The sequence below is a fragment of the Sapajus apella genome, unplaced genomic scaffold (genome assembly GCF_009761245.1).
Source record: "Sapajus apella isolate SASKATOON/1434 unplaced genomic scaffold, GSC_monkey_1.0 scaffold814, whole genome shotgun sequence".
NCBI classification, from domain to species: Eukaryota; Metazoa; Chordata; class Mammalia; order Primates; family Cebidae; genus Sapajus; species Sapajus apella.
Window position 1 is genome coordinate 8,203 of NW_022437740.1, and position 18,646 is coordinate 26,848.

At 47.1% G+C, this 18,646-nt stretch overlaps 1 non-coding gene across 1 annotated transcript; it reads left to right on the top strand.

Moving 5' to 3' along the window:
- The first annotated feature begins 10,078 nt into the window (after nucleotides 1-10,078).
- On the top strand, nucleotides 10,079-10,219 carry LOC116546374. The gene has a single exon (XR_004266692.1). It is a non-coding gene; the product is annotated as a U4 spliceosomal RNA (small nuclear RNA).
- The last annotated feature ends 8,427 nt before the right edge of the window (nucleotides 10,220-18,646 follow it).

An 18,646-nucleotide genomic window follows, 5' to 3' on the forward strand; every position in this document is an offset into this window, starting at 1 on the left:
AAAAAAAAAAAAAAAAGACGACTTACCTGTAATTCCGTGGCCCTTTGCCCTCACCTGGAGTCAGGGCAGGAAGGATGACAGGTGTGGACGGGAGGGTGTCGCTGCAGGTGCTCACCTGTCTGGCTGGAAACCCCCTGTGTGGACAGGCAATGCAGCCACAGCAGCTGGTGTGCCTCCCTCCTTCAGGGGCTCCTGAGTCCAGGGCCACACCATAGGCCGCACCTCTGGGAATCCAAAATAGAACATGAGGGATGTTTCGTCACAACTGAGCAATATGTACAGCAGTGGAGGTATCTAACAGGAAAGGCAGTTCTATGCTCTTGGAGGGGTTTGGGTGTTTTCCTTTTTTGAGACAGGGTCTCACTCTGCTGCCCAGGCTGGAGTGCGGTGGTGCAATCACTGCTCACTGCAGCCTCGACCTCCCAGGCTCAAGCAATTCTCCCACCTCAAGCTCCCGAGTAGCTGGAAGTACAGATGTGTGTCACCACACCCAGCTCATTTTTGTATTTTTTTGCAAAGACAGGGGTTCTGCCATGTTGCCCAGGCTGGTCTAGAATTCCTGGTCTGAAGCAGTCCTCCTGCCAGCCTCCCAGAGTGCTGGAATTACAAGCGTGAGCCCCTGCACCTGGCCAATGGTATGGGTTGTCTTTTTTTTTGTTTTTTTTTTTTTAGACAGAGTCTCGTCTGTCACCCAGGCTGCAGTGCAGTGGCAAAATCTTGGCTCACTGCAACCTCTGCCTCCTGGGTTCAAGCAATTCTCCAGCCTCAACCTCCTGAGTAGCTGGGATTACAGGCATGCGCCACCATGCCCAGCTAATTTTTGTATTTGTAGTAGAGAGGGGGTTTCACCGTGTTGGTCAGGCCGGTCTCAAATTTCTGACTTTGTGATCCACCTGCCTCAGCCTCCCAAAGTGCTGGGATTACAGGCGTTAGCCACCACGCCTGGCTAGTATGGTTTTTCGAAAGACAAAATGGTTTTCAAATCATGAATCAAAAGAACAGTAACTAAATGAAATTAAAGTCCATGTTAGTAAGGAAACGTCACATGCCAATGCTTCCTGTGAGGCAGATGGCACAACTGATCTTCAAAGACTCATGTGGAATTGATATTACCTTGCTAAGTTCACCAGTCCTATTTCAGATTCAAAGAGTTACATTTTTGGAATCAACCAATTAATTGATAACACATCCTAGTCCACATCCTGACTTATAAATATTTGAAAGCACCTTCATCTAGACATTGGACAATTAGTTGAAAATCCTAGACAGTTAAGCAGATGATTTATAATATTTGTGGACATTGAGATGCAGGGAAGGGCCAGGCATGGTGGCTCACGCCTGTAATCCCAGCACCTTGGGAGGCTGAGGCAGGTGGTTCACCTGAGGTCAGGAGTTTGAGACCAGCCTGGCCAACATGGTGAGACCCTGTCTCTACTAAAAATACAAAAATTAGCCAGGTGTGGTGGCACACGTAGTCCCAGCTACTCAGGAGGCTGAGGCAGGAGAATCTCTTGAACCCAGGAGGCGGAGGTTGCAGCATTGAGCTGAGATCGTGCCACTGCACTCCAGCCTGGGTGACAGAGCAAGACTCCATCTCTAAAAAAGAAAAAAAGGTTGGGCATGGTGGCTCACATCTGTAATCCCAGCACTTTGGGAGGCTGAGGTGGGCAGGTCACGAGGTCAGGAGTTCGAGACCAGCCTGGCCAACATGGTGAAACCCCATCTCTACTAAAAATACAAAAATTAGCTGGTGTGGTGGCATGTGCCTGCAATCTCAGCTAGTCAGGGGGCTGAGGCAGGAGAATCATTTGAACCCAGGTGGCGGAGGTTGCAGTGAGCTGACATTGCACCACTGCACTCCAGCCTGGGCGACAGAGCAAGACGCCGTCTCAAAAAAAAAGCCAACCCAGGGAGGATGTGACTTCCGGAGTTTAGAGCAGGCACACGTCCAGTGTTAATGTCACCCAAGAATCCAGCAGCTCCTTGTCACCTCCTGCTGTGCAGCAAATTCTGGACCCCATGGAGACGCAGACACAAACTGCCACCTTCAGAAACTTTAGACCTGGGAAAAGTCCTCACACTTCAGAATGTCACATCCTGCCAGGTGTTTTCTTCTCCTTCGAGGAGACTTGCTCCCGGCGGTATTGTTAGCCTGGCTGCCTCTCAGGTGGGAGTGCAGCTGGGAGAGATGCATGTTCACATCATGCAACATGAATTCAAACAATGAAACAGCCACACCACCCGTGGAGGTTTGTTTTGCAGACCCCTACTTAGGCACAGATGAATGAATGCACTCACAACAAGTACAGTGATTTTGAATGGGGTGGGGATGTTTGTTAACTGCTTTTAGAGGGTGGTTTTAGCGAACGTGGCCATGACTCCCTGTACCTTCTTATATTTATTTGGTATAGATTGAATAACAGAGGCTTTAAGTTAACACACTTGTGGATAATTAACATGGTTCAAAGAGTGGTTTTGAATGATAAAAGCTTTTGGTTTTGGGCCCAGAGAAAACACCCTTCACGTGTAATTCCCCTTCGACCTCCTGCTGAGAGGGCTGTTTAGCACAGGGTTTACATGAGTGAACAGTTATAGAGACAATGGGATGTGGGTAAACAGGCCACTGGGGAAGCTTCATTGTCCCTATGTTTTACCCTGTGACTTAAAATTTTAACGTAATGAACTGGCTGTCTTTAGCCCATTCCAAAAAAACCTTTCTGCCTCCCAAAAGGTTTGAGACTATAAATTTTTAACTTTCCCTAATATTTCCCTCCTATTTTGCCAGCCACCCCGAGTAAATCCCAATACACGGTGAAAACCACATTTGGGAAGTGTAGGTGCTGGTTGTGTGGAAAATCACTCGCATCCCCAGCGTTCAACTATAAAAAGACAAGTATTTACACTGAAGAGCACAGAATTTTGTGACTATAATAAAAGATAATATGAGAGACTCCTGGCAAAATTTGATGCATGAAAATGCCCATACATAGATTGCAGACAAACATATGTACATGTTAATGGAAGTGCCAGTCTCACTTTGGATCTTGTAATCAGGAGGCCATCATGGCACCCTGTGAACGTGATAACCTAGTTCGAATTCAGCGACTGCTGACAAGGCTTGGGTCATGTGCTTGGTCACAGCCTCCGCCAGCCTCATAATCTTTGTCTTTTATTTTTATTTTTGAGATGGAATCTCGCTCTGTTGCCCAGGCTGGAGTGCAGTGGAGCGATCTCGGCTCACTGCAACTTCTGCCTCCCGGGTGTTGAAAATTCACGCTTTGAATGAAGAGACCCCCCCCCGCCCCGACAGGCTTTGTGTGGGCAACATGGCTGTTTATTTACCTGGGTGCAGGTCGCCTATGGCCGAAAAGGGCGTTAGCAAAGGGCAGTGGGATAGGAGTTGGTTTTACAGGTTTGGGGCGGGCAGTGGAAAGTCACAGAGTAAGATCAGTTACAGTGCTGGGGTAGGGGCCAGGAGTGTGCATGACCACAAGTTTGGTTACAGTGGCGGCTGGGGTGAGGCAGAAGAGCAGTTAAGATGACAGGATGGGTGAGAGGCATTCACGTTATCATAAGAAATGTTGAGATGGCAGGGTTGGGTGAGGGGCTTGTCTGGGGAAGCTCCGCTGGGTGCTCAAGGACAAGGGCGAACGCAGGTGGGGGGTTGGTAGATGATCAGCCCAGGCAGGCAGGACTTCAGCCTTGCATATGGAGACCTGACATACCTGTCTTTTTATATATAGAGAGAAAGAATTAGAGCAGAGGGGGTGAGCACAGGTTTCTGGGGGTGAGGGTGAAGTTTCTAAAGGTTACTTCGTGCCTGACAGGGGACTGCGGGGGCACCTAAAATATTTTTTTTTGAGCGGGGCAGACAGGGTGGACATGGGAACAGGACAGGTGTGCACATAAGGAGGGTCTGGACAATACGTTCTGCCTTACGAATGCTGAAGCTGCTGGGGACTTAGAGGCACTGCGCGGTACTGTGGGTCGTCCAGAGCAGCATCTGCTGATTTGTGATCGCCTGGATGCGGTTTTGTATGAATTGGGAGACTAAGCAGAAGATACAGGGTCCGAACAGGAGAAGAAAGATGGGTGTTAAAGGAGTGAGGATTGGGGGGAGCCGTGACTCCAGTTAGACAGCGTCCAGCCCCTCCAGCCAGGTCCAGAATAACCATTTGCCTGATTCTTGCGCTGTTGGGCTCTGTCTCTTCATTTATTGATGGCATTATATACGAGGCCAGGCTGCTTTACATAAAAACAACATTTTTCTGGAGCGTTGGACCCGAAAGCCAAGGGAACCAGCAAGGGCTGCGGCCGTCACAGGGCTTGGTGGGTAACTGTGTGGAGGGAGAGCTTTTGTTTTCATGCTGTATGAGAAAGCATGCAGTATCTAGAAGCAACCGCTCACTTTCATTAACAAGATTGTGTTTGAGCAGAGAACGGGAGCCAGATGAAGAGTGAAATGTCAGCTGTAATTGCCTGGAGGAAACGTGTAAACCAGCAACTTAAAGAAAAGCAGGGCACATAAAATAAATGAGTGCCGTGAATTTGGGCACAGTTAGGAAATAATAGAAACAGACGTCTTGAGGTGTGGTTTAAGCAGTAGGGGCGACTGCATAAAGCCGGAGAAGGCGAGGGGCTGAACGTGAGTGTGTGTGGGGTAAAGAGAGCTTTGGAGGCAAGTGGGGCGGAGCCTGTGATTTTGAGGGGTTCTCAGAGTATCAGGGGCGTTGTCATGAGGGCCTGCCCAGGGCAGTGAGGTTAAGTTGTTTGGATAAAAAGGCTGCAGGCCGTGGGCCTGGCTCCTATGTGAGAATCCTGACCGCACAGCCCTGGACTTTAGCAGTATAGAATGAAAAACTGTTGAGACAGGTTGGGGAGAGCTAGGGAGGCAGCAGTTTTTAGAGCTGTTTTTTAAGGAGCAAAAGGAGGAGTGAGGAAAGGATTTAGGATTAATATGGTTGGATAAGTTTTCTTTAGTGAGTTTATACAATGGTTTAGTTAGAATAGCAAAACCTGTTGTCCTGAGGTGAAGTAGCAACCACACCCAGGAAGGAGAGAAGTTGTTTGGTGGAGGGGGTTGGGGTTTGGGAAATTAACTGGATGCGTTGGCAGGGGGAGCACGTGTATGCTGGCAAAGGATTATAACGGATGGGAAGAAATTTGGGCTTCGGAAGGGGTCCGTGATGCCCCTTTGAGTACAGATGCCGAAGAAGCAGGAGGGTGAATTAAAAGGCCGTGTTTCAATAGACGGGTGATAACAGGCTTTACTTTTTTTTTTTTTTTTTTTTTTTTTTGAGATGGAGTTTCGCTCTTGTCACCCAGGCTGGAGTGCAATGGCGCGATCTCGGCTCACCGCAACCTCCGCCTCCTGGGTTCAGGCAATTCTCCTGCCTCAGCCTCCTGAGTAACTGGGATTACAGGCACGCACCACCATGCCCAGCTGATGTTTTGTATTTTTAGTAGAGACGGGGTTTCACCATGTTGACCAGGATGGTCTCGATCTCTTGACCTCGTGATCCACCCGCCTCGGCCTCCCAAAGTGCTGGGATGACAGGCTTGAGCCACCGCGCCCGGCCTAACAAGCTTTACTTTTAAAGGCTGCTGTGGGATGGGGTACGGGGCTGGGCAGGGTAAGGGTGGTTAGGTTCTAAGGGGATGAGGAGGGGTGAGTGACTTGTAGCAGTGGATGGGAATGTGGTGTTTTACACCCTAGGCTTAAGGTTGGGGAACATAAGGGGAGCTATGAAGGGAGGTACGGGTCTGGGGAGGAGGGCGGCAATGAGGTGTGGCTGTAGCCCAGGAGCAGTCAAGGAGGCGGACAATTTCCCTCGGATATCCTGGCCTGACGGGGAACTGGACAGGTGGGGGTGATTAGGAAAGAGTGTGGAAGGCAGTGCCGGCCTGATTGACAGCAGACGTGGGGAGTTTGGAGAGGCCTGGAGGCCTGGCCTCAATTCCCACACAGCATGGCGGCCAAGGAGACAGGTCCTTGAAAGGAAGGCAGCGTGGGGTGGGTGCCTCCGTGGTGATGAAGAAGGGGATGGACTTGCCCTCCACGTAAGAGTTACCTGAAGTGTGGCGTCCGTGATGGTCCAGGGGGCTTCCGAGATGGTCGTGCAGCATCAGTCTTTAGCCGCCAAGCCGAGGGTTGGAGCTCTGGGGCAGTGACCTGGGTTGGACAGTCGACTTTCTGTGGGGCCCCGCACAGACGGGGCAGGGCTCAGGAGGATTCCCGGGCTGCGGGCACTCCTTGGCCAGGTGGCCAGGTTTCCGACACGTGAAGCAAGGTCCGGGGGGTCGGCTGGACGCTGCAGTCTGGGTGCTCTGAAGTCTCTGTGAGCCGGTGGCGTGGCTGGGGCTTGTCATACGGAGGGAGGCAGCATCTGCAGCTCTGAGATGTGAAGCCGGGCAGACTTCTCCCTGTTATTGAACACCTTGAAGGTAAGGTTGCCTAATTCCCGTGGTGGGGTTTGAGGGCCAGATTGTAATTTTTGTACCTTTTTGTAATGTTGGGGTTGACTGGGTGATAAAATGCATATTAAGCATTTTTTAGGGGTGAGAATGGAAGTAAGGGTGACAGTTAAGTCACTCCAGGTGAGGTTATAGGACTGTGTGAAGTATGGGAGGATCTGATGAAAAGGAGCCTAACCGGTGGTCGATTTGGGAAAGGTCGGATAAAGGGAAGGAATGCCACCCTAACTATGCCTTTGGCTCCAGCCACCTCTGGAAGGGAGATCGTCGGGCAGGGGTGCAGGGGGCAGCCGCAGGACTAAACTGTAAGCCGGGCCGCGTACGAGGTAGGAGGTGACAGGAGGGGCATGAGGAGGCGGGTTGTGGGCAGAGGAAGATGAGGAAGGCTCTGGGGTGGGGTTATGTCCTGGATGAGGGCCTGGTTCACAGGCAGGAAGGAGAAAGGTCAGAAGGTTGATGGACAGTGAGTAGTCTGGCTAACCCGCAGAGGAAGGAGGGGCAGACGGAAGCGAAGAGAAGGAGAAGAGATTAGGGAGGGATTGGTGTGTCAAAAAATGCCTGGACGTAGGGAATTTCCAACCCTTTGCCCATGTTGTGACGAAAATTGTCTTAATTTCATAAAATAGAGGTGAAGGGTGCCATTTTTGGCCAATTGGAGTCATTGTTTAACTTGTATTGCGACCATGCAGTGGCCCAGTAAAGAGAACGCAGTGTTTACAGAGACGTTTGGGTTTTAGGTTAGGGACAGTTGGAGAGGTTTGAGGTTCTTTAGAACACAGGCCAGCGGAGAGGTGGGAGGGATAGAGGATGGACGATTGCCCCTTATTCTGGAAAGACAGCAGAGACAAGGAGAATAGGCAGGCAACCCAGCCGCTCAACAGGCATCCCTTGGTGAGCCTGGGTTGAACCTCGTCGTTGGTGAGCCGTCAAAGAGAGCGTCCTGTATGTTACCTGCCACTAATATCGGCCCTGAGCCTGGTGGGTGAGTGACTAGGGCGAACGTCTCCATGATGGTCAAGCCCCTGGGGAACCTGGGTCCCTGGATCCGTGACATACATAGGGTTTTTTGGGTCCCGAACCTCGCGGAAGAACCTGGTTTACCTGATTTTCCTTGTGTTTGTGGTGGAAAAACAATGAAACCGAAAGGGGGAGGAAGTGGAAAGGAAAAGATAAAAGAATAAAAGCAAAAAAGAGAGACTGCTTACCAAAACAGCCGGTGGTGTGTGTGTGGGCTGGTCTGATGACCCGGGTCGGTAGGTCGATCTCTTCATGGAGGGAGCACAAGAGCAGAGACGGGGGTTTGGTCTCCTGAAGGAGTTCCCCCATCCAGGGTTTTGGTACCAAAATGTTGAAAATTCGCACTTTGAATGAAGAGATCCCCCGCCCCAGACAGGCTTTGTGTGAGCAACGTGGCTGTTTATTCACCTGGGTGCAGGTCGCCTATGGCCGAAAAGGGCGTTAGCAAAGGGCAGTGGGATAGGAGTTGGTTTTACAGGTTTGGGGCGGGCAGTGGAAAGTCACAGAGTAAGATCAGTTACAGTGGTGGGTAGGGGCCAGGAGTGTACATGACCACAAGTTCAGTTACAGTGGCGGCTGGGGGTGAGGCAGAAGAGCAGTTAAGGATGGATGAGAGGTATTCACGTTATCATAAGAACAGTTTAGATGGCAGGATTGGGTGAGGGGTCATCTCTGGGAAAGTTCTGCTGGGCGCTCAGGGACAATGGCGAACCCAGGCGTGGGGTGGGAGATGATCAGGAGGCAAGCAGGACTTCAGACTTTCAGGCTCCATGTTTGCACTTGGAGACCTGACACCGGGTTCAAGCAATTTCCTGCCTCAGTCTCCCGAAAGCTGGGATTATAGGTGCCTGCTACCATGCCCGGCTAATTTTTGTGTTTTTAGTAGAGATGGGGCTTCTCCATCTTGGCCAGGCTGGTGTTGAACTCCTGACCTCATGATCCACCTGCGATGGTCTCCCAGAGTGCTGGGATTACAGGTGTGAGCCACCGTGCCTGACTGCCTGATAGTCTTTGTCTGAAATACAGGGGCAGAGGTATTCTCCCCAGGGTGGTCCGGGTTCAGTGAGACGAGTTATCAGGTCTCTCAGCAGAGTGACTTGGACAAGGGAGAGGCTCCACAGCCGTCCTCCTTCCACAGTCATTCAGAGCGATTGTGAGTGAGACTGGAAAGTAGCCCAGGTGGGAGAGTGGCCGTGTGCAGGGAGGAGGTGACCTGGTGAGGAAGGAGACCCAAGCATCTAAGATGACTTCCCCCTTGACTTCCACACTGCATTTCAATAGAAGTAAAGGTTGGCCAACCGCGCGCCACCTCATAGATCGCAGGCGTGGCGTGGGGGAATCTTTCCGGAAGGGTTGTTTTAACTTAAACGAGTTCAAACCCCCACCCCACACCTACTCCATGCACCAAGACCCTTTCACGTGTAATTTCTAGAATTGTAAACCCCAAGGCCCTTTCACCTATCATATCTGAGTTGTAAGCCTGTGTAGAGCCAGGCTTCTGATTGTTAGAGGAGCGTGGCCCTCAGGCAGTTATGCTGCCTAGCTCCAGCGCGCCCTCTGCTGGTGGCCGGAGGCGCTGCAGGGCCCTCGCACTCACAGCCCTGGCAGAGGACGCGCGCCCTCTGGTGGCCGTCCCGCTTCACCGCTTGAAGTCGGAGCGCAGAGTGTTCAGCGCCATTGTTCTGGAAATGCAAACTGACACGGAGCCCACTAGCCCCTGTGTATCTAAAAGGGAAGAAGGAACAATGAATTGGAAACCATAGGAATGAAATAAACATGGATGCACATTTTACAGCTGATGGAAAAATTCACTCAACATAGTCTTTGCACTTAAAATGCAAAACCGTCACAGGCATCTTTACCACAGTGACTTTATTTTAAATAAAAGCTTTAGAAAAAGCTAAATCTGGGCAGGGTGCAGGGATCACGAGTGTCATCCCAGCACTCTGGAAGGCCAAGGCGGGAGGATCACTTGAGATCAGGAGTTCAAGACCAGTCTGGGAAAACAGCGAGACCCCCATGTCTACAAAAAATATAAAAATTAGCTGGCGTGGTGGCATGTGCCTGTGGTCCCAGCTACCCAGGGGGCTGAGGTGGGAGGATCGCTTGAGCCCAGGAGTTTGAGGCCGCAGTGAGCCAGCCATGATTGCACCACTGCACTCAAGCATGGGAGACAGACTCAGACCCTGTCTTTCTCTCTCTCTCTCTCTTTCTCTCTCTCTCTCTCACACACACACACACACACACACGTTAAATTTGTTGGATTATACATTTAGGGATTGATCACCTTTGGTTATAAAATATTTAAGGTTACAGGAACAAGTTAATAACTAAATAAAGACCCAATACTAATAGCCTGGCACAAACTGTTCACAATCCTTTATAAGAGACAACACTGTTCTTAATAGCCTATATAAACAAACATTAAGTAATCCTATTTGCACGTTAATGTGCTGGGATCACAGGTGTGATTACTTAATCCCAGCACACTGGGAGGAAGAGAAGGGCAGATCACTTGAGGCCAGGAGTTGGACAGCAGGATGGCCAACATGGTGCAACCCAGTCTCTACTAAAAATACAAAAATATAGCTTTGCACAGTGGCAGTATTGTAGCCAATGAGGTTTATCCAAGGTGTGATTATTGCTAATTGAAAACTTTTCCCAATACCCCGCCATGATGACTGGAAATATAGTCGGCATTGGCAATTTTTGGCAGTCTCTATGGGGAAGGAATAAAATAAATTAAATAAAAAAAATAAAATGGAATAGAAATACAAAAAAATTAGCCGGGTGTGGCGGTACACACCTGTAATCCCAGCTACTTGGGAGGTTGTTGAGGCAGGAGAATCCTTAAACCCAAGAAGCAGAGCATGTAGTGAGCCGAGATCATGTCATTGCGACTACAGTAAAACTCCGTCTCAAAATTTTTTTTTCTTCGAAACAGGTGCATTCCTCCTCTTGCTTTCTGAGGACTCCCTGCTCTGTCACTTAGTAGTGGCTAATAAACTCTCTTAGTGTCACTAGACTCTGCGACTCACCATAAATTCCATTTCGTGTGAGATCCAAAATCCTGTTGTTGGGGTCTGGGACAAGACCCCTTTGCTGGTGACAAAAATATACAAATTCTTTTGTTTTCTATTTTTTGAGACAGAGTCTTGCTCTGTTGCCCAGGCTGGAGGGAAATGGTGTAATCTCGAATCACTGCATCCTGTGCCTCCCAGGTTCAAGCAATTTTCCAGCCTCAGCCACCCAAGTACCTGGGATTACAAGCGCCTGCCACCACGCCTGGCTAATTTTTGAATTTCTAGTAGAGATAGGATTTTCCAATGTTGGCCAGGCCAGTCTCGAACTCCTGGCCTCAGGTGATCCACATGCCTCAGGCGCCTAAAGTACTGGTCTTACAGGAGTGAGCTACATTGCCTTGGTGATCGATTGGATATGGAGGGTGAAGGAGGAGGGGTGTCATGCAGATATCACTCTTGGATTACTACCTGGGATATTAGGTGCAAGGCTCTATTATTGGTTCGAACCCTGAGAACACCAGCAAACAGCTCGAGGTGGTGTGGAGCAACATGCTGTGTTCACGAGCGCCTGGCTGCAGACTGGCTGAGGCCTAAAATGGTGTCAGCCCCGAGTGAGGGCAAGGTGGGGGTTTTATAGCCTTTTGAAAACGGGAAGTGTCCCAGTCTGATGTAAGTGCTATGTGGGACCTAGACGGCCTCTCTATTGATCTTCAGGAGGTACTTGTCTTCCAGCCTGCCCTTTTCTGGCTTCTGCTCTCTTGCTGACCCACGCTGCTGGTGCAAGTGGTCTTGTATCTTGGGAATGAGCCTGAGAAGGGAGGAGTTAACCCCCAAGCTTTCAGGCCCCGGGGAGAATCTTTCATTAGGGAGAGTAGGCTGGCTGATTGATGTTTGTTAGGCACAACTTGGTTTTGTGGGTTAGGTGGGGTGTCTTGAGCTGAAAGCTTGACTCCTCTTACCGGCCAGACACCACGGGGCCGTTCCTGTGACTGCAGGCCACTTTGAGGCTGAGAGACAGTTTTATCTGGCCTCTGTCCTGCACATGTTTATGATGCCTTCTCTGTGTTGGCAGATCTGGGGGTCCACCAGATAGGATCCCGTGAAGAGATCTCAAAGGTCTTTAGTCCACTGTGTTTAGTACATCATTTCCACAATCAAAGATGAATAAAATATAGAGGCGTATTTAGTGATAAGATTGATGGTACACCTGTGCTAGGCAGTGTTTTAGTTCCTTGAGACACCAAGGAGTTGAGACAATCCTTTGCCTTAGAGTTTTGCATCTGTAAGTCCTGCTATCGAGAGCTGTGTGTGTTACAATGTCTGATTTGGTCAGGCGGGATCGAGGCTGTCTGTAAGCTTAGGTGAGGGGAGGCTGCTGTCCAGCAAGTATGCAGTACCCCCTCAACATCCCAGTTCTTCTCCACCAATCTTCCAATTCTAGGACTGATGCGGAGGCCCTCAGAGCGACTTAAGAGGGGAAGTAGTCAGCGTGCTCTGTGGCTAGCTTGTTTGGGAGAGTATATTGTAAATCCTCTGCCGACAAAACGTTGGAAACAAGTAGTGTTTCAGCTTGAGTTTCTCGTAAATGGCTTGCAGTCATATAAACCAGAGCATGCATACCACAGGGCAACATGAGGGTCCCTCTACCACCCTTTCTCCCAGTGGCCTAGGTGGGCATCTACACAGAATAATGTGTGCAGCCTCACTATGTGAAAGTCCAGTGCTTTGTGCTTTGAGCTTCATCAGGGAAGGGCCCCTGACTTGGAATGTTGCCGAGCTGCCATGGAGGGAAAGAGGGGGAGTGCGGTGCTGTTGGGTCTGCATCTCGCTCTGTGACAGGAGGCACGAGATAGCCTTGGTCTTATGAAGACCTTGGGTGTCGCAGCTCACTTCAGCCCTGAGTAGCCTGTTGCAGGTGTTGGGCCCTGGTTCTGGAGGTGAGAATATAGCCTGGGCTTCCACTGCATGGCTGGCACAGTGGGCATTCAGGCGCCTATTTGGGGATTGCTACGGAGTCCTGTGCCAGATGCAGTGGTGCACAGCTGGGAACCAAGTGTCCCTGCTTCTGCTGGAGAATCTGGGCAGATGTAAAGGGTTAAGGTTAGTGGCAGGGTTAGGGGTTAAGTTTAGGGTTGGTGTTTGGGTTTGGCATTTGGGGTAAAGAGTCAAGGGTCAGGGCTAAAGAGTAGGATGAGGGATTGGAGTAGGAGCAGGGTTAGGGTCACGGGGTTAGGGTTTAGGGTTAGAGGTTAAGGGGGTGAGGATGAGGGTAATAAGCAGATTACTAAAAGCAATTCTGCTTCACTTCAATAACAACCTTCCCCAGCTCATTTTGTCTCCACAAACTTATTTTTCCAAGAAGAATCCCAGGCTTCTTAAAGTACCCAGTGACTTTTCACACCTTAAATCTGTGAAATCCTGTCGTCTTCTGCCATATGCATAGTTCAAACATACAAGGTGAGGCAAGGCCACACGCCATCCTGAAGGGACCTGAGAAATTCTTCTCTTTCTCTCTCTGGAACAAAATAAATTCCTCTCTTTCTCTCTCTGGACCAAAATTAATTCTCTGGACCATCAGTGCTAACCTTCAAAAGCCAAACCCGTTTGTGAGATATCCTTTAAAACTATTGTAGACCCAAGTGTTTATATGATATTAATTTAGTATTTATATTAATATAAGGGAAAATGTTTAAATCTGTCTATGCCACATGTGCCTCTGGCTTATTGCCCAGTTAATTGTCGCCTCAGGCTAAACTTTTGTTTCTGTCTCTAATTTTTGTCGGAAAGAATATAACTGATCTCAAAACAACTGCTTTTATTGTAGGGACTCGTGCTGCCATCTCCATTCCTCCCTCTTTTCTTGTAGTCGGTGTGGAAGTTCTTTAATGCGAACATTTTGACCACCCTCATGCTCCCATGTCCACTGTCAGCACATTCAGACTTACCCAGCCAAGGCTGTCATCTTAGGCCAGGGATTTTTTAGGGATCTTTATTTTGCTGTGATACGGTTGGCACTCCTTTGACTCACTGTATCACCCCAGAGTTCTTTTCATTTTAGGAGCCCAAGAGGGCAGAAAAAGAAGTAGGTGAGTAATTAAACTTTCTGAGTCGGGAGAGAGTCCCGTTCTGTTAAGCGACGTTGCAGAACATCGCATGTAGTAATCTAGAAGATGAGCCACGTGGCTGCTGGGCACACATGCCCGCTTGCTGCTGTGAGCTCAGACTCCCTCATCATTAGTCTTTTCTATCTCTGGAGGGAATTATAAGGGCCACTGATTAACCTGTAGGTCATAGACAGTTAAAGGTGTTTCCCCAAAACCCCGAGGACAGAATGAAAGGTGAGGAGTGTTAGCCACAGCTCAGAAGTGCAGGAACCTCTCTCGATGTGGGTTGTTGGAGAAATGCAGGTCTTTTCTCTTTTGGAAGTCTCCCTAGAATGGGGTCAAGGACTCTGCCCATTCTAGGATGAATAATTGGTATATTAGACACCCTCGGATATTTATCCCAAGCCTTCATTTAGGGTTCTTAATGAGTTTGTTCAGCCACCACAGTCTCAAATGCTAAGTAGCACATTGGAATCTCTCCACAGTCCAAATTAGCACTGTCTTTTAAAGTTGAGCTTCTCATTATTCTCACTTGACATACCTTATGTATCCCACACTCACCCTAATACCAGATTGTGCTCACTGTGTCCTTTGCAACAAGACTTGAATTTTACTTAGTCTGGAGGAATGCACTTCACATGTCCAGACCCAGTTCTGACTCATTCTTCAGCCCTGCATCAGTCAGCGGGGGCTAGGTTAAAGCACGGTAACAAACAACCTCCAAGTTTCAGTGGCTCAAAAATCTTCTTCCTCATTTATTTGCATCTCATCATGGGTCAGGTGAGAGGTCGCTCTGTGCTGTGTCATCCTAACACAGGAATCGAGGCTGAAGGAGGTACCATCAGTAAGATCCCCATTGCTCTAGAAAAGACAAAAAGCATGCTGGATAGAGCTCTGTTTCTTGGAGATTTCTCCTGAAAAAGTCACATATTATTTCTTCTCACCTGCAATGGCAAAAAAAAAAAAAAAAAAAAAGTCATGTGGTCATGCAAAAATTTAAGTAGGTGGGATGGAATAGTCAGAATGCGTTCATAAACAATGAACTGAAAATATGGGAGAACAGCGCCAATGACTACCGTGAATGCCAGCATGCATTCCTGACAACCCAGTACTGCTGCCTTTCACACTTCTTCTGTCTTGCAAAGTATTAGAACTTCTTATCTGAAGCCATACCACTCAGAGGGACTGCAGAATACATAATGACATCTCCTTTAGGATGTCCTTAGAGAATTCAAGGAAAAGAAATTAAATAATCAAAAAGTGCTTTTGGGTACAGCTGTTTAGCACTAGAGGGTAAGATTAGAGATAGATTGTAATGATAACAATAGGGTTAGAATTGGGGTCTGGGTCAGGGTCAGGGCTGGAAGTATAGTTAGAGGTGGGGTCATGGTCAGGGTCAAGATAAAAGTCAGGGTCAAAGTCAGGGTCAGAATTATAGACCAGGGTATGGATCGGGGTTTAGGGTCATGGTCAAAGTCTAGGGATGGGGTTAGGATTAGAAGCAGAGCTTTGTTCTCCTCAGGACCCACCCGAGGAGAGGCCATGGCTTTGGAGCACCTGGTAGCGTGTCCACAGTGAAGACCAAAGTTTTGTTCTCAAGTCTGACCTGGGGAGACGTGGCTGCAGTCCACATGAGGAAGGTGAGGCAAAAGCTTCCTGTCTGCTCCCCGAGTGCAGAGGAAGGAACTCCGACACTGGCTTTACATCCACACATTATATTCTACAAATCTTGTTTTCAGAAGCATCCCTTGCTTGAGGCTTTGACTGCTCATCATCATAGCGTGTCCTAACATATTGTAAGATTTGGGTTTGTTTTTGCAGTGAGGTCTTCATATATAGAAAGGAGAAACGCTTAGAGCCACCATCAGGACAGCTGGGATGAAAGCTGGGGATGGGCAGGCGCTTTTCAAGTGACCCCAATCCTGAGGCTGGGGGAAACATGTCCAACCCCTGTAAACACTTTTATTCATGTTTTAATTACTCATTTTTCTTACAGCGTTAATGTAGTCAAAACAGGCATATTAAAAAATGAAAAGTAGGCATATTAAAACTTGCAACATTATTTAAATTTAAATATATTATTCGTACCTCATCAACATTTTTATTTTGTTGAGAAAGTCTAAGGTTAATTGGCAGTATAGTTTTAATAGTAGATAGAATAATGTGTGTTTTACAAACATCAACATCCTACATTACATGTATGAACCCCGAAAATCTGAGACAGGTCTTAGATTTTTTAGGGAGTTTATTTTGCCAAGTTTGAGGATGCATGCACCTGTGATGTATCCTCATGAGGTCCCAACAACACGTGCTCCAGGTGGTAGGAGCACAGCTTGATTTTATACATTTCAGTGAGACATGAGACATCAATAATTACGCGTTAGATGTACATTGGTTCAGTCCAGAAAGGTGAGACAACTTGAAGATAAGGCCAAACGGGGGCCTTCCAGATCATAGGTAGATAAAGATGAATGGTTTTATTCTTTTGAGTTGCTGATGACCCTTTCCAAATGAGGCAATCAGATATGCATTTATCTCGGTGAGCAGATGGGTGACTTTGGATAGAATGGGAGGCAGGTTTGCCCTAAGCAGTTCCCAGCTTGACTTTTCCCTTTAGCTTAGTGATTTTGGGTCCCCAAGGTTTATTTTCTTTTCACAACGTCTAACATGTTTTCCTTTGGGCATTAATTATTCATTGTGTATTTTACTACACAAATAAGGTAGAGATTTTTTTAAAAGTATTAACTTCATGACTAGCTAAATAGGCATAATTACATAGAAGTTCAACTAAATTTGGAAACATTCCAGAGTTTGGGTTTCCAATAATTCTTTGTGATTATTTTAAAGGTAAAGTATTTTTTCTCCATAAAACACAGAAACATCTAAAATCACCCATAGGATGTCCTGCCAATTTTGTTTCTCTAGTTTCCTCATTATCTGCAAAGCCTTATTGAGGAAATTGACTTTGAATATCCTTTTAAACTTTTCTGTTTTAGGAAGTGTTGTGGTGAAACATTGAATTATCATGGTCACAAGTTCGGCTCACATTCTTTTTTTCTTTGAATAATTTTTTCCCAGTGGCCAATATTTGATTCTGGTGTATTATGGCTAAAAGGTAGACACTGGGAAAAAATAAAGACAAGAAGTATTTGGAATAAGTGATCCAGTCACCACGAGTCAATCAGTCATTGGAACATATTTTTACAAAGTCACTGTTGATAAAATATTTATCCATGAATTGAAATAGAATCTGTAAGGTTATTCTTTTTTGTCCTGGTCTAAGCTGAACAGCATTTTAGAGAATGAACCCAGGACACATCCACAGCACAAAAAAAAATGTGAAAAATAAGTTTACACATATGTAGAGCCCATACCCACGGAGTGAGGCGTTAGCTCCACCTTCTTGATGGCTGAGTGCCTACATTAAGTATTTGGAATTCTTTTGCAAAGGAGATTTCTATTCAACTCCATTTGATTATTCACCTACACATACAAATGGAGACACCTAGATAATTACTTGAAGCTTTAGTTAGTATTAAACAATGCAGCATTATGTTGAACAGTTCATTCCTGTGTTGGCCAGCAGTAGCTCTTTTTGTTGGCTCCAATTTTCCTTTGACATATTTCAATTTTTTTTTTAGTGCTTACTTACTTTCTGATACTTCAAAATTATCCTGGCTCATATATTTGCTGTCCCAGTTCTAGTATCAGACATTTCTTCAAAGAGCCTGATTCCTTTCAGAATGGTAGGAAAACTTATATCTGGCTGCTGAGTGAGCACATTGTGTCTTGTCTCTCATTAGCAATGCTAGGAAGTATATGTGTGTATGTCACCTACCTATACACACCTAGTTAGGAAGGTTTTGATGTGGAACTGTATGTATCTGTATTAAACTAAACATAAGTTTATGTTGATGTCTTCACCTCTGATGTACTATCACATGAAGCTTTCTACCCTTCTCCACTTGCTAATTTAAAACCTCCCACTTCAACAGTGAGGGACCTGGTTCCTACCATCTGCGACTTATATAACTCATTGTTTGATTCCAGATACAGTTACTGTGGTTTTACAATTGTTCACAATTATCCCTGTTGGAAAGAACTTTATAAAATGGAATCCAATGATGAAGTAGCTTCTTTGCCTTCAGCCTACAGATTCTATTCATTGTTAAAGACACTTAGGTCAGCACCGTTTTCCCTACACCTTCAGAGAGTTGTTTCCCACATTTGTGTCTCAGTCCATTTTGTGCTTCTGTAACACAATACCTGAGGCAGGGTAATTTCTAAGTAAAGAAGGTTCATTTGGCTCACAATGCTGGTGGCTGGAATGTCCGAGATTGGGCAGTTGCATCTGGTGGGGCCTCAGTCTTTTTCACCTCATGGTGGAAAGTGGAAGGGGAGCAAGGGGTGCACCAGAGATCACAGCAAGAGTGAAAGCATGAGGGAAGCCAAGGAAGCAAGACTCTTTTTGACTATCTACTCTTGCAGGAATTAATCCAATCTCATGAGAGCAGACAGAACTCACCCCCATGGAAGGGCATTAATCTATTCATGAGGGATAGATCTCCATAATCCAAACACCTTCCACTAGGCCCACCTCCCCACACTGCCACCTTGGGTGTCAAATTTCAACATGAGTTTTTGCAGGGACAAACCACATCCAAACCATTGTAATTTGTAATATAGTTAAATTATTTTTCACATTATGGATTCTGTGCTGGGATACTCCACATCCTGAATAATATTATTTAATTTGAACAGAGTTTGATTTACCCGTTTAGCTGTAAAATTCTGCATGTTTTGACAAATGGATAGTGGCCAGTATATACTATTAAGTATCATATGGAACACTTCAAACCCCCACCCCATGCAGCCAATGGCTCCCCATCTGTGTAGTTTCCCTTCTCCAGAATCTCATTAAATGAGGTCACACTGTGTGGATTCTCCTTACACTGTCTTCTTCCACTTAGCAGTGTGCATGAAAGATCACTCATGTCTTCGTGTGAGTTTATAGCTTGTTCCTTTATA